The sequence below is a fragment of the Pangasianodon hypophthalmus genome, chromosome 11 (genome assembly GCF_027358585.1).
Source record: "Pangasianodon hypophthalmus isolate fPanHyp1 chromosome 11, fPanHyp1.pri, whole genome shotgun sequence".
Lineage (NCBI taxonomy): Eukaryota > Metazoa > Chordata > Actinopteri > Siluriformes > Pangasiidae > Pangasianodon > Pangasianodon hypophthalmus.
The window spans coordinates 7,672,488-7,684,273 of NC_069720.1; the positions used below are offsets into that span (position 1 = coordinate 7,672,488).

The 11,786-nt window shown below is 37.4% G+C and overlaps 1 protein-coding gene across 7 annotated transcripts in view; it reads right to left on the reverse strand.

Moving 5' to 3' along the window:
- The window catches only part of LOC113536417 (myocyte-specific enhancer factor 2A), a 32,938-nt gene extending 21,248 nt beyond the window's left edge, over nucleotides 1–11,690 (reverse strand). The window contains exons 1-3 of one of the 7 annotated variants that reach the window (XM_026930309.3): nucleotides 9,956–10,131; nucleotides 6,733–6,795; nucleotides 547–675 (exon numbers count right to left, since the gene is read on the reverse strand). The gene's annotated coding sequence lies outside the window, so the exon portion shown is untranslated. Of the gene's footprint in view, nucleotides 1–546; nucleotides 676–6,732; nucleotides 6,807–9,955 lie in introns of all 7 variants that reach the window. The other 6 variants (XM_026930305.3, XM_026930311.3, XM_026930310.3 and 3 more) reach the window with 6 other exon arrangements.
- Nucleotides 11,691–11,786: the final 96 nt, after the last annotated feature.

The following is an 11,786-nucleotide window of genomic DNA, read 5'->3' on the forward strand; positions in this document are numbered from 1 at the left end:
ATGCAAAAAACCTTTTAAATGTATTTTATTATCTTTTTAAAATTATTATTCCTTAGTGGTTTGTAATTTTGTATCACTGCAACTGTGCCTGGTTTTTGAAACTACTTGATGGTACTACTTGATAGTACCACATAATGCTACCATATTGTTTGTAAATTCTATTAAAATTATTTTAACTAATTTAACTATAGTTTATATTGTTAAATAAATAATGTATTTAAAATAATTTTAATAGAATTTACAAACAATATGGCATATTTAATTTTAAAGGTGTATAAAGGTTTTTCTAATAGTAAAATTATATATAGTTGCATTTATTTTATTTTAGTTATTTTATTGGCTTTTTCTACTTTACTAATATGGCATATTGTTTGTAAGTTCTATTTAAAATTACTTAAAATAATAAACATTACAAACTAGTTAACTCTACATAATTATACGCACATACTATACATAAACTATTTAAACAAAACTCTACAAATCATTAATTACACTCAATGTATAAGTTAGGACCAACTTTACACCCTGACTCTGGATCAAACTTACGTTCAGCTGGTACAGCTCACTGCAGTTCTGTACATAGAGCTAACTGACACCACTCCAGTCAACAGGAGACTCCAGGGGAAAACCGTCCTTCCCACACAAGAACAGGGTGAATTTTGCTCTCTTGGATGGCTGTGGCACATTGGGGACACAAACTCGTAAATCTCCAGACAATAAGACAAACTTTTATACATAATCAACAGGCAGGAGCTTTGTTGGTTCACAAGTTTATTAGTGACAAGATCATTGTACCTAATAATCTGGCAAGAAAACTCCACACTTCATCCTGATCAAAACGCATGTTACGTTGGCATGACAGGACATCAGTGAGACATGACTGAATAGAGTGACTCTGCTGGTGAGGACATGTCTGTCCTCCGTCGTAAATCATTCTTTTACTTTGATTCATTATAAACTAAACGGCACCCTCTCGGTCTTGTATGGCAGCTTCATGCTAGGCCTCGCTGACTAATTAGGCGTAGTGTGAGTGTTTTCCACTGTAAGTGGCGAATGACAAAGCAATGCTCAAAAAAGATTAAAAACATCTGGGCTTAATCTGAAAGGCGGGAAAAGTGTAATTACTTTCTCACAGCCTTCAGAAATTCCACAATATTTACACAATTTCCAAGATTAAATAAAGAACACCTGCATATCTAATTAGTTCTGCATAATACAACATGGTTTAACTGCTGTAAAACCTTTTATTAGTGCAGCACAAAAAGCTTTTCTCTCACAGAAGAGGCTGAGCTCATGACGGAACAGAGTCACGCTGCCCTGAGCCGGTCACTTTTCGTGTGTTTAGAATAGAGCACCATATGCTGGCTCTTCCAATTACATTTCCACTAATGTTCCCCCATTGGTCTCTGTCTGTCTCGGTCACTTCTCTAGAAGAGCTAAAACAGATGTCAGGATTAAGCCATAAGACAAGGAAATACTGATAAAGCCAAGTTACTAAACTCACAACAGCAGCAGAACTTTAACCCTCACTAAGGCATGTCCATTAAGGGTTGATATGAACATTACCAACCGACCAACATTACCAAAAAAAAAAAAAAAAAAAATCAGCAAATATAATCTTAAATGGAGAGAAATGCAGCAGATACCAAGTACTTTTAAGTTGAATAGAGTGTTCACACACAAAAAAAATCCTTTCTGAGTATCATTAGCACCCCCTAGCACTTACAGAATATTTACTTGATGTATAAAATAGCATCACATTCAGAAAAGCGATTTTCCAATAAAACTTCTACAGAGAATTTAAAAGAGGTTCTTCACTTGTGCGGCTTCCACTGATGCTTCTTACAGATTTATTGGCCAACTTATATATCAGTTGGACTATAACGCTCATATCATTGCACTTTAAAGGAATACTCCAGCATTTTTCAACCTAACTCTCTCACACATCTGAAGCACGTTAGCAATTACCATGACATGTTTTTCTGTACTGAGAAAAGAACAGAAAACCTTTTTTTTTGCAATACAAGTGTAGCAGTGTGCTTCTGATCACAAATGGATGAATGACTTTTTTCAGCATTGCTCCAGTGTTGGAAAGTTTCTTCAAACTACATAAGAACAGCTTTGGTAAGACTTTCTCTCATCTCCAACTCATCTGATATATACTGCTGTATATTTAAGCATTTATTAACAACTGCTCTCAGACTTCCGTTGTGAGAGTTTGGAGGCAACAGATGTGATTCGATGTTTCATTCTTTTCTCAGTACAGGGGAAAAAATGTATCATATTTCCTGTTAGTGGTAATCATAAATACGCTACACACACTCTGACTCCAGATTTGATTGAAAAACACTGGAGTATTTCTTTTACAGGAATACTGCAGTGCTATTGCTTAGTGTATCACTGCTGCTAATGTATTTTTTTCAATGTCTGTCATGCTTACCCCCTTTAATACTGGTTTTACATGACTTTTTAGGTTTCTCCTCATGGCTGTGGGACGCAAACGACCAGAACAAGAAGACATTTTTTAGTAAGAATGCTAGCCCCTTGGCAGCAAGAACAACATAATTTGTTATTCTCAAAATGGTATCTGGGGACACTTGGGGGTCCATAAAGCATTGCCAGTGGTCCACGATTTAAAACTGTTTATATTAAACCATGTTATTATATTTATTGTTGACTTCTTATAGATATTAACCTATTTGATTAAATTGAATTGATTTAAAGTGGCTCCAATAAATTGCCAGAATATTAATGTACACATTTAAATAATATGCTTAATATCTGAATAGATTTTGTTCATAAAAAAAATTTCATTTTTTTTTAAAGGGTCTGTGGCTGTGAAAGGTTTGACAACCTCTAGTTCAACCAATTTTTATGGTCTGTAGCTGTTAAATAGCTAGTGTGCTAATTAGCTAGACTGCTAACAATTAAAGGTGTACAACCTGATTTTAAAACAGCTTACGCATTATAAAAAATACATTAAGCATTTTGTTGCTTCAGCTTTAGCAATCGTCATTGTTGTTTTTTTTAAGAAAACTGCAGAAATCAGTTCTGCTGCTGAAGTCTGCACTGAAGTCTGCACTGATTTTAACATCTAAGTATACTTGAGCTAATAAAGTAGTGGAACAACCTTACAATGCTACTATTTTATTTTAATAAGGTTATTTTATTAAAATATTTCATTTTACTTCAGTTATTAATGTGTATATTCATAAGAATAAAGTTGAATTTAATTAAATGAAAGGCATCTTAAAGAGAGATGTTCCTACACCGTCTGAACACTTCAGACTTTACCAAATCGTTTGACTTGGCAACCTAATTATAACGTATCCCCTGGATTTTACTGGATTACCGGATTACTGTTGCCTTCCAGGTGAAATTCGGACCTCTTCGCACTGAGAAGCCTCCTTTTCATGTTAAGGCTGAGTAAATAGAGCTGAAGACTTCCTACTGCGAGCACAGTCATAAATGCAGCTCTGGGCTCTAGTCACACACACTCAGTCACACACTCAGACACACACACACCCTCCCTCCTCCAACCGCCACACTCTCTCTGTATGAACTCATACACTTTTTCCTCAAAGTGTGAGAAGCACATACAGGTTAAAGATACTCATGTAAGAGAAAAAGACATCTGAGCAGTGACGGCTAAAATCAAGTTTCCAAGTTGGGGGAATGTCAGTAAGAAAACACGGTGGAATCAGTGGGTCTTTAGCAGTGATATGTCTTTGTCAGGCTTTTTTATTTACAATAAAACAAGCTAATTGCCTGCACTACATACGATAGCATTGTACAATTACTATATAATATGTAACAGTAAAGTTTACTGTGGCTTAATAAATTGATTAAAAACATAAAAAAGCAAAACACACCTGATGTGCATTCTTTGTTTCTAGAAGTAGAGTTCAAAAACTTTGCTTTATTTTTTTGTAGTTAATTAAGAGAAGGTACACCACCATCTTGCTAATGAAAAACGCTAACCATATCCTATAGCCTTCCTCTGTAACTAGCAACGTTTGCATGTTTTGGTGAATTACTCCTGTAATGTAACCCTGCCATGCGACGTGACATCACCTGGTGCACTTCTGACCCTCTTAGGTCAAAGGTCTCAGTGCAGGCTATTACCAGAGTGAATAGGATTGGTCTAAGGAAGAGGATTAGTGAATGACAATTAGATCAGAACTGAGCCACACTCTACACAAGGTCAAAAGAGTGATGGCCCTGAAACAAGTCAGGAAGTGAAGCGAAGGCTGAGCAGTCATCAGAATGAAACAAAGACATTGAGCCAAGTGAAATGGTAATATTTTAAGAACTGCTTGCTGCGTAATTAATTATAAAGAGTGCTCTTTACAATAAAAACATCAAAAGCTGTGTTGATCCTCTTAGTTGCAAACCTGGATGGTATTAGAAAACAGATTTAAGATGTAACTTTAAGAGATCATTTTATGTTTATCTTATTAATTAGGAAGATTTGGGGGAGAAGCAGGGCTTTTCCATAATATACAGTATATCTTATGACATTTTTAATCACAGCTAAGGGAACAGTATGTAATAATTTCAATAAATATTCTACAGTAAAGAGACACAAGCCTTCTGTGATTTTAACACCACCTCACCGCTCAAGAATCTCTGGTTCGATCCTGAGCTCAGGTTACTCATTGTATGGAGTTTCTGTGCATGTTCTCCCCATGGCCATGTGGGTTTCCTCCGGGTTCTCCGGTTTCCTCCTACCTCCCAAAAACATGCCGATGGGTGGATTGGAGACATGCAAAATTCCACACAGACAGTAACTCGAGCTCAGGATTGAACCAGGGACCCTAGAGCTATGCAGCAGCAACGCTGCCCCGTGCCACCCAGATACCAAACATGTCATGGCAAACTGATGACATTTGAAGTATTTTTGTTTTTTTCCAAATTGTACCTTTTGTAACTGGTTGAAATGAGTGAGTTTAATAACACTATTTTACTAAAGAGGCTTTTTATGGTCATGTAAAATCACAAAATTGTAGCTTCTCCACTTCAGTGTAACCACACTGCTTTTGGATCACCTACTACAACACTGTGCCTCAAGCAGCTCCAACTACTCGAACCTCCGAAGTGTTTATTCATTTCCATTAGTTTCTCACACAGTCATTTTCTCATAAAAGACGCGTTTGAGTCCAAACATGTCTCCCTGTATATACATATCTGTTGCAAGTGGAAACTGAATCTGACAGTAATCTGACAGTTTAAAAACATGAATATATACCACATCAAAGAATTATGCAAAATAAGATGAGGGAGAGCTATTTCTTGTTTTATATCAAAACGTATCGTTTCCTGTCAGTAGAAGAAAAAAATCCACGCTCTGAATTTGCAGTGTGAAACTGCCCGAGGAGCCTGAGCTTTAGACCCCTTTCAGGTTCTTTAAGTTGTACTAAGCGCTGGTCAGGCAGAGCTCACTGGTAATAACATGTAAAGCGTTTTTTAGGCTTGCGCCAGGGCACAGTGCCAGACCTCGATCCCTCAGGTTCGGACGCCAGCGCTGGATCTTAACAGTAAGGGCAGTAAAGCCCACTCAGGTCGCCTTCCAGATCTAATACACAGCTTGATTTGGCAAGCACAGAGGTTTCTATTTCCAATCCACAAAAGCCGGCTTCATACGACTACAGGAAGGGAGATTGAGGAGCTAATATTTGGAGACAATTTTATTTGATTTCTGTGTTTATTGAGTGTAGTTTTTGACTCGCGGGGAACCTAATTAGCATCAAACGTGCAGAGCGGCGGTCAGACAGGAGGCAGCCAGAGGGTTTGGTTTCAGAGCCGAAGAGGCAACATGAGGCGAGAGGGAGAGGAGAGAATGTATAAATTCAGAGCTGAATTAATTCCTAAAGAGGTGTATGTCTGAATAATATCAAATGCTATAAAAAAAACATTGATCACACATATATATATGTCAAACATGGATAAGGTTAGCGATAGTGGTAACATTTGGCTCCATATGTAATACAGCAGTAGTAGCTCAGTAGTTAAGTGCTTGTGACTTGAAAATTGCGAGTTTAAGTCTCACTGCTACCAGTTGAGCCCACCGTTGGGTCCTTGAGCAAGAACCTTGACCCTCAGTGGCTCAGAGTCTGGACTGAATTTATACTTAGACTTAAAATACAATTTTGCTAAACAGCATTTGCCACATATGTAAATATACGATTGCCCATTCAAGCTTTTTTTCTATTTACACTACAATAACCACATTCACTTTAACCACTCCGGTTTATAGTTTATCTGTATCTTTTTAAATGTAGCTCTCTAATTCTGTTTTTTTTTTTTTTTTTGGAAAAGCTTTCCTCAACGTTACCCCAAATGCACTACTTTGTTCTTACAGCTGAAAAATGTTCTCACGAGACAATACTTTTTACTGGTTATAATGGATATCATGTGACTGTTTAGTCATATTTCATTGATTCATGTTGTTGTCTAAAATTTTTTTGCCATCATCTATAAATGACAAAACCACACAGAGGATTAAGTGTCTAGGCTGACTTGCTTCCGATATGAATTACAGTATAGTAGGAATTATACATTTTTGGTAAAGTGGCAGTAAATGCTACAGTTGTCTAAATGTGATGAACTGATCAGGTGCTGTCACTTTTATTAAGATAATTTTAAGATACTGTCCCTAATACTGTACATGAAAAACTCCTGCCTAAGTCAAGCTCAACTAAATAAATATAAATAAATGCTATAAAATCTTACCAAGAAATCAGATTACACTGAAAGTCGAAGGGACAACGGAGTGATCTGCCTTCCTTGCTCTTCCTGAAACAAATCTTGAAGCAAATAAAGAGAGAGAGAAAGAGGGAGAGAAATATTTTAAATATTAAAGACTGACACATGGTACTTTTTATCCTTTTATAGTTTCATGTTGCAGAACATGCTTTTGTCCAGGTAGTTCCTATTATCGCTTATGTTATAGCAGCTATAAACAGTTGTTCCCACAAATGCTTTACCTCTAACTGTACAAAGCACTGACACAGGAGACTCCTTTTGTCTTTACAGAAACTGCACCTATCAATGATTATATGTTTTATTGCATTCATTATTAGACTTAGATTATGTGGAGCATCTGACAGATTATGCTGAAAGTGGAAGCCTTCCTTTGCTCTTCATGAAACAAATCTTTCAAGAGAGAAAGAGAAGAGAAAGAAAGATAGAGAGAAACCACATTTAACAAACAAAACCCTGGTCTTCTGAAATGATTTAAAAAAATAAAATTACTTTAATAATCATCAGGGTTGTTCATGTCTCCACATTCCTATATCGCAATATGCTAAAAGAGAATTCAGTTTTTCTCATCTATCATTTTCATATCACAAAAATTCCTCAGACTTTTATAAAGGCACATAACAATATCATGACATTAGATTGAAAAAAAAAATCACTGCATGTTGTAATGGTATCCGGAGTGGTACTTCTTTCAGTTTTACAAAATATTGCAACACTCATCTGGTGAACTGAATTTGCTTCTGATTCTGCCTTTAATTTTGTTCAGTATAACACAGCTGTCCTTGTGCTTCATGGGAAAATCTTTATCTTGAGAGCAGGAACACTAAAATGCTGCCTGCTTACACACATGGAACTCAGATAGTGACGACTCACAAGTGTCCATTACAAAAATATGTGGAGTGTTGAATATGTAAGGAATAAAATCCGACATGACATGCTGTTAAAGGAAAGTAATCAAATGCAAGATGGTGTGATGCAGCCTGATGTGAAGCGGAGGTTGATCATTTTCTAATAACAGCACATCCTGAAGTGTTTTATTCCTTTTATACCACAGTAATTTGTCAGTTTTTTTCCGTTTTTTTAGAATGGCATGTGGTACTTCTTATCCTTTTATAGTTGCATTTGTTGTGTTTCTGTTATCACTTTCATTACAGCAGCTATAAACAGTCATTACCTCATTTGCTCTTGAAGTTAATAAGCCAGAAAAATGCAGCTTGTTACTGAGAAACCAGAAAGCTCTTGATCGAAAGACTTTCCTGCGGCAGAAAACTTTCACTCTGACACTGGAGACTCCTTCCGTAAATGTTAAATTAACATGTCCTTACAGAATGCTTCACTTTGTCAATGATATCAATTCAGCATGTTTATTTGTTTCTTGTTTCTTAGCCTTAGATTATGTGGCCGTACAAGTGCCTGTGAATGAACTGTTACTATAGAAACGATAATGTATTTGAATGAGTGTGTTAATATAAACTGTCAGAGCTACTGTTATAAATGTAATCAACACCTCCTGTCCAGTCAGATTCAAGAATTCAACAGCGCTGTGGTACAACACAAAATGATGTTTAACTGATCATCAGGACAAGCCTAATTTTAGACTAGTCTTAACCTATATGTGAACGTGTAAAAGTGAATTTAAACTCAGCGTACAGTTATACGCTTGTGTTATACTAGGTGCTACCTCATGATTTAGCACATGCACCGTGACGCACATCATTTGTGTGCAGCGGGCATCACTCAGTCTAATCAGATTGGTCCTGTGCTCTAAATCTCGAGCAGACGGCGTGAGTTTCAGCCCTAATGTAATAGACTCACGGCTATTAACCTCAGGGAGCATCAGGAATAACGAACACAGCGTACAAACACACTCAATGCCAAGGCTATTTTCAAACCACACGAATCTAAAAAAAGACTCTTAAAGGCTTGTTACTATTTTTATTTCTGGCGAAGCCAGATATAACTACATCTTTAATGAGGCACAGAGCAGATGGAGAATAAAGCATTACGGCTGCCAGATCAATGCAAGTGTCTGTGCATGCTAGGGCTTGGCAAAAATGTCGTACACTTTAACACGTTCTCATGAGACACAATATTTAGCATAATATATATATTTTAAAAAACCCAGCCATCTCACATCAGGGATTAAACACATTATTTATCAAGGAAGAGTACTGTAACCATGGGGTCAGTGTTATACAAACACCAACAACATCTTCATTTTAGAAAGACAGTACTGTGTTGTAATATAGTATTGCGATACCGATATCACATCGTCACACTGCCCAGCCCTACTGCATGAGTCTGATTTGTGGGAAAGTACTTACAGGATTTCACAGCACTAAGTGTCAGACTATGATAATATAAAGCACATTTGGAGTAATTCACAGTGTAATAAATTCACCACCGGGTCCTGCTAATTCATCATGTGTTATATTGTCATATCATAAAAAGGATACGAGAGCATGATGCAAGTGTTTAACATGTTTAACACAAATACATTTGGTTTCAAAAGTAGTATTTTGGTATAAGAAAGATGCTTTACTATAAGACCTTTGAGGAAAAAGAGACGGAAATATTACAGATATATTCTATACATACATACATATATATATATTCTCTCTCTCTCTCTCTCTCTCTATACATATATATATATATATATATATATATATACATACACACATATACATACATAGAGAGAGAGAGAGAGAGAGAGAGAGAATAGTTGGAATTCTTGTGTCTTTTTTAGACTCCTTATACAATTAATTAAATTTAGACTCCTTAAATGAAGTTAATTAAGGCTCCTGAGGTAACACCCATCACTCATATATTTGGAGTAATAAAATATATTACTTTGATACTTTGATAATATTAATGTTGACATTTTCACACCATTCGATAATTACTTTTAACAGCAAAGTTTTCTAAATTATATAATGAGGAAAAGGAAATTAAATTATGAGGAATAGTTTGTTCTAAAAGCAGAGAAAACCCTCGATACTATCGGAGAATCGCATCATGAGATCGACGATATCACTGATAATACCGCCCAGCCTCAGAGCAAAGTGGATCACCACACAAGCTACAACTCACTGCAACTACACAAGTGACCTAAAGAAAGCTGGGGTTCACTGTGTCTGAGACACATAAGAACACTTCCATCATTTCTTCACTCATTCTCACTCTCTTTACTTACCGTCTAACGCTGAGAAACAAAGACACGTTAATGAGTGAAACCGTGGGATTGAAACACGTCCTGAGCCATTCTTCAAACCGACCTCGTCCACTTCTCTTCTTAGTGTAGGCTAACAAGCCGAGCACTGAGGCGCTAATGCCGCACGAACCTCCTCCTCCCTCCTCCCTCCCTCTCTCTCTCTCTCCCCCCCCGTCTGTCTGTTTCTCTCTCCACCCCGTCTCTCTCTCTCTCTCTCTCTCTCTCTCTCTCTCTCTCTCTGAAACGCAGTTTTGCAGTCTCGTGCGCGCTATTGTTCTAGCTCGTGTTTTAGCTCGCGCTCAGAATCCTGGGCGCCACAGAGTTTTAAATTTTTTAACACGCGCCATCAAACACCATTCCACTCGCGTGCTCGAGAAACAAATGAAATATTCTTAGAACGCGCGCGCGCGCGCATCTGGCGGGAATTTTCATACCCAGGATTCCATTAACCGTTACTGAGAGAAACAGAGTACAGAACCTCAAACTGTTCACCCTGCACTTTTCAGCTCATTTCATAAACCACACCATTACCACAGTTTATCACTGAGTTCTTATAGTCATTAACCTGTCTGACTGGTCACTTGAATCGAATCCAAACATCAGGGGTATACTATTAATAATAATAATAATAATAATAATAATGTGTCAGCTTGGGCCTACTGTGTTCAGTGTTGGAAAGTTCAGGAATATAAAAGTGCTCTGATAAACAACCAGCATATTACTGTACACATATGATTAATGAGCCTGATATTTAGAGTTGGATTGAGTTCATCAGACTGTGCTGAACAGGTCTGAGGAATTTGTTTTACAGTTAAAACCTGTAACTTTTGAGAACCCCTACTTTAAATTACATTTGAATAAATAAAATCCTTTGGTGGATTTAATAGTTGATCACTTCATTTAATACATTTGTCTCAAGCTTGAAATGCGACCTGGATAATTGATTTATTTGGGAAGTTTAAATGAATGTTCAGGGGAAAATCAAATTCACCCAGTTTCCGAACAACCCCAGATATTGAACACAAAACCTGCCTTGGCTGATGGACTATATACGGGCTAAGTGCTTCATTCATTCTGCGTCTTCTGGTCAGGGTGGTGATGGATCTGAAGCCTATCCCAGGAACACTGAACACAAGGCCGGAATACACCCTTATATCAGATGGCAGTCCAAAGCAGACCACCACACACACACACACACACACACACACATACCAATCCACCTACCTGCATGTTTTCAGGACATGGGAGAAAACCAGAGAACCTGGAGGAAACCCACATGGACATGCAGAGAACATAAAAAAACTCTACACAGACAGTAACCTGAGATCAGGATCAAACTGGTTACACTGGAGCTGTGAGACAGCAACACTACCTGCTGCGCCACTGTGCCGACAGGCTGAGTGATAACTGTGCAAATGTGATATTCCACTAAACTATTTAAATTCATTTATTCATTCTGGTTTCTTCAATAGGAGCTTTATCCTAGTCAGGGTGCAGTGGAACCCAGAGCCTATCCCAGGAACGCTGGGCAGGAACACATCTTGGATGGGGCACCAGTCCATCTCTCTCGCTCTCTCTCACACACACACATACACACTCAGCCCTAGGGGCAATTTAGAGACACCAATCTCTAATCTGCAGACACGGGACTATGTAAGTTTGAAGATCTATTTTGTTTTTCTAGGGAGGACAAAGTTCTGATTCATCTGTTGTTCTCTAGCTGTATTTAACCCATGTGCTTTGTTCACTCAGCACCAGATTGACCCATTCAATTTCTTTGGATTTAATAGAAATACAGCTAAAATTTCTTTTA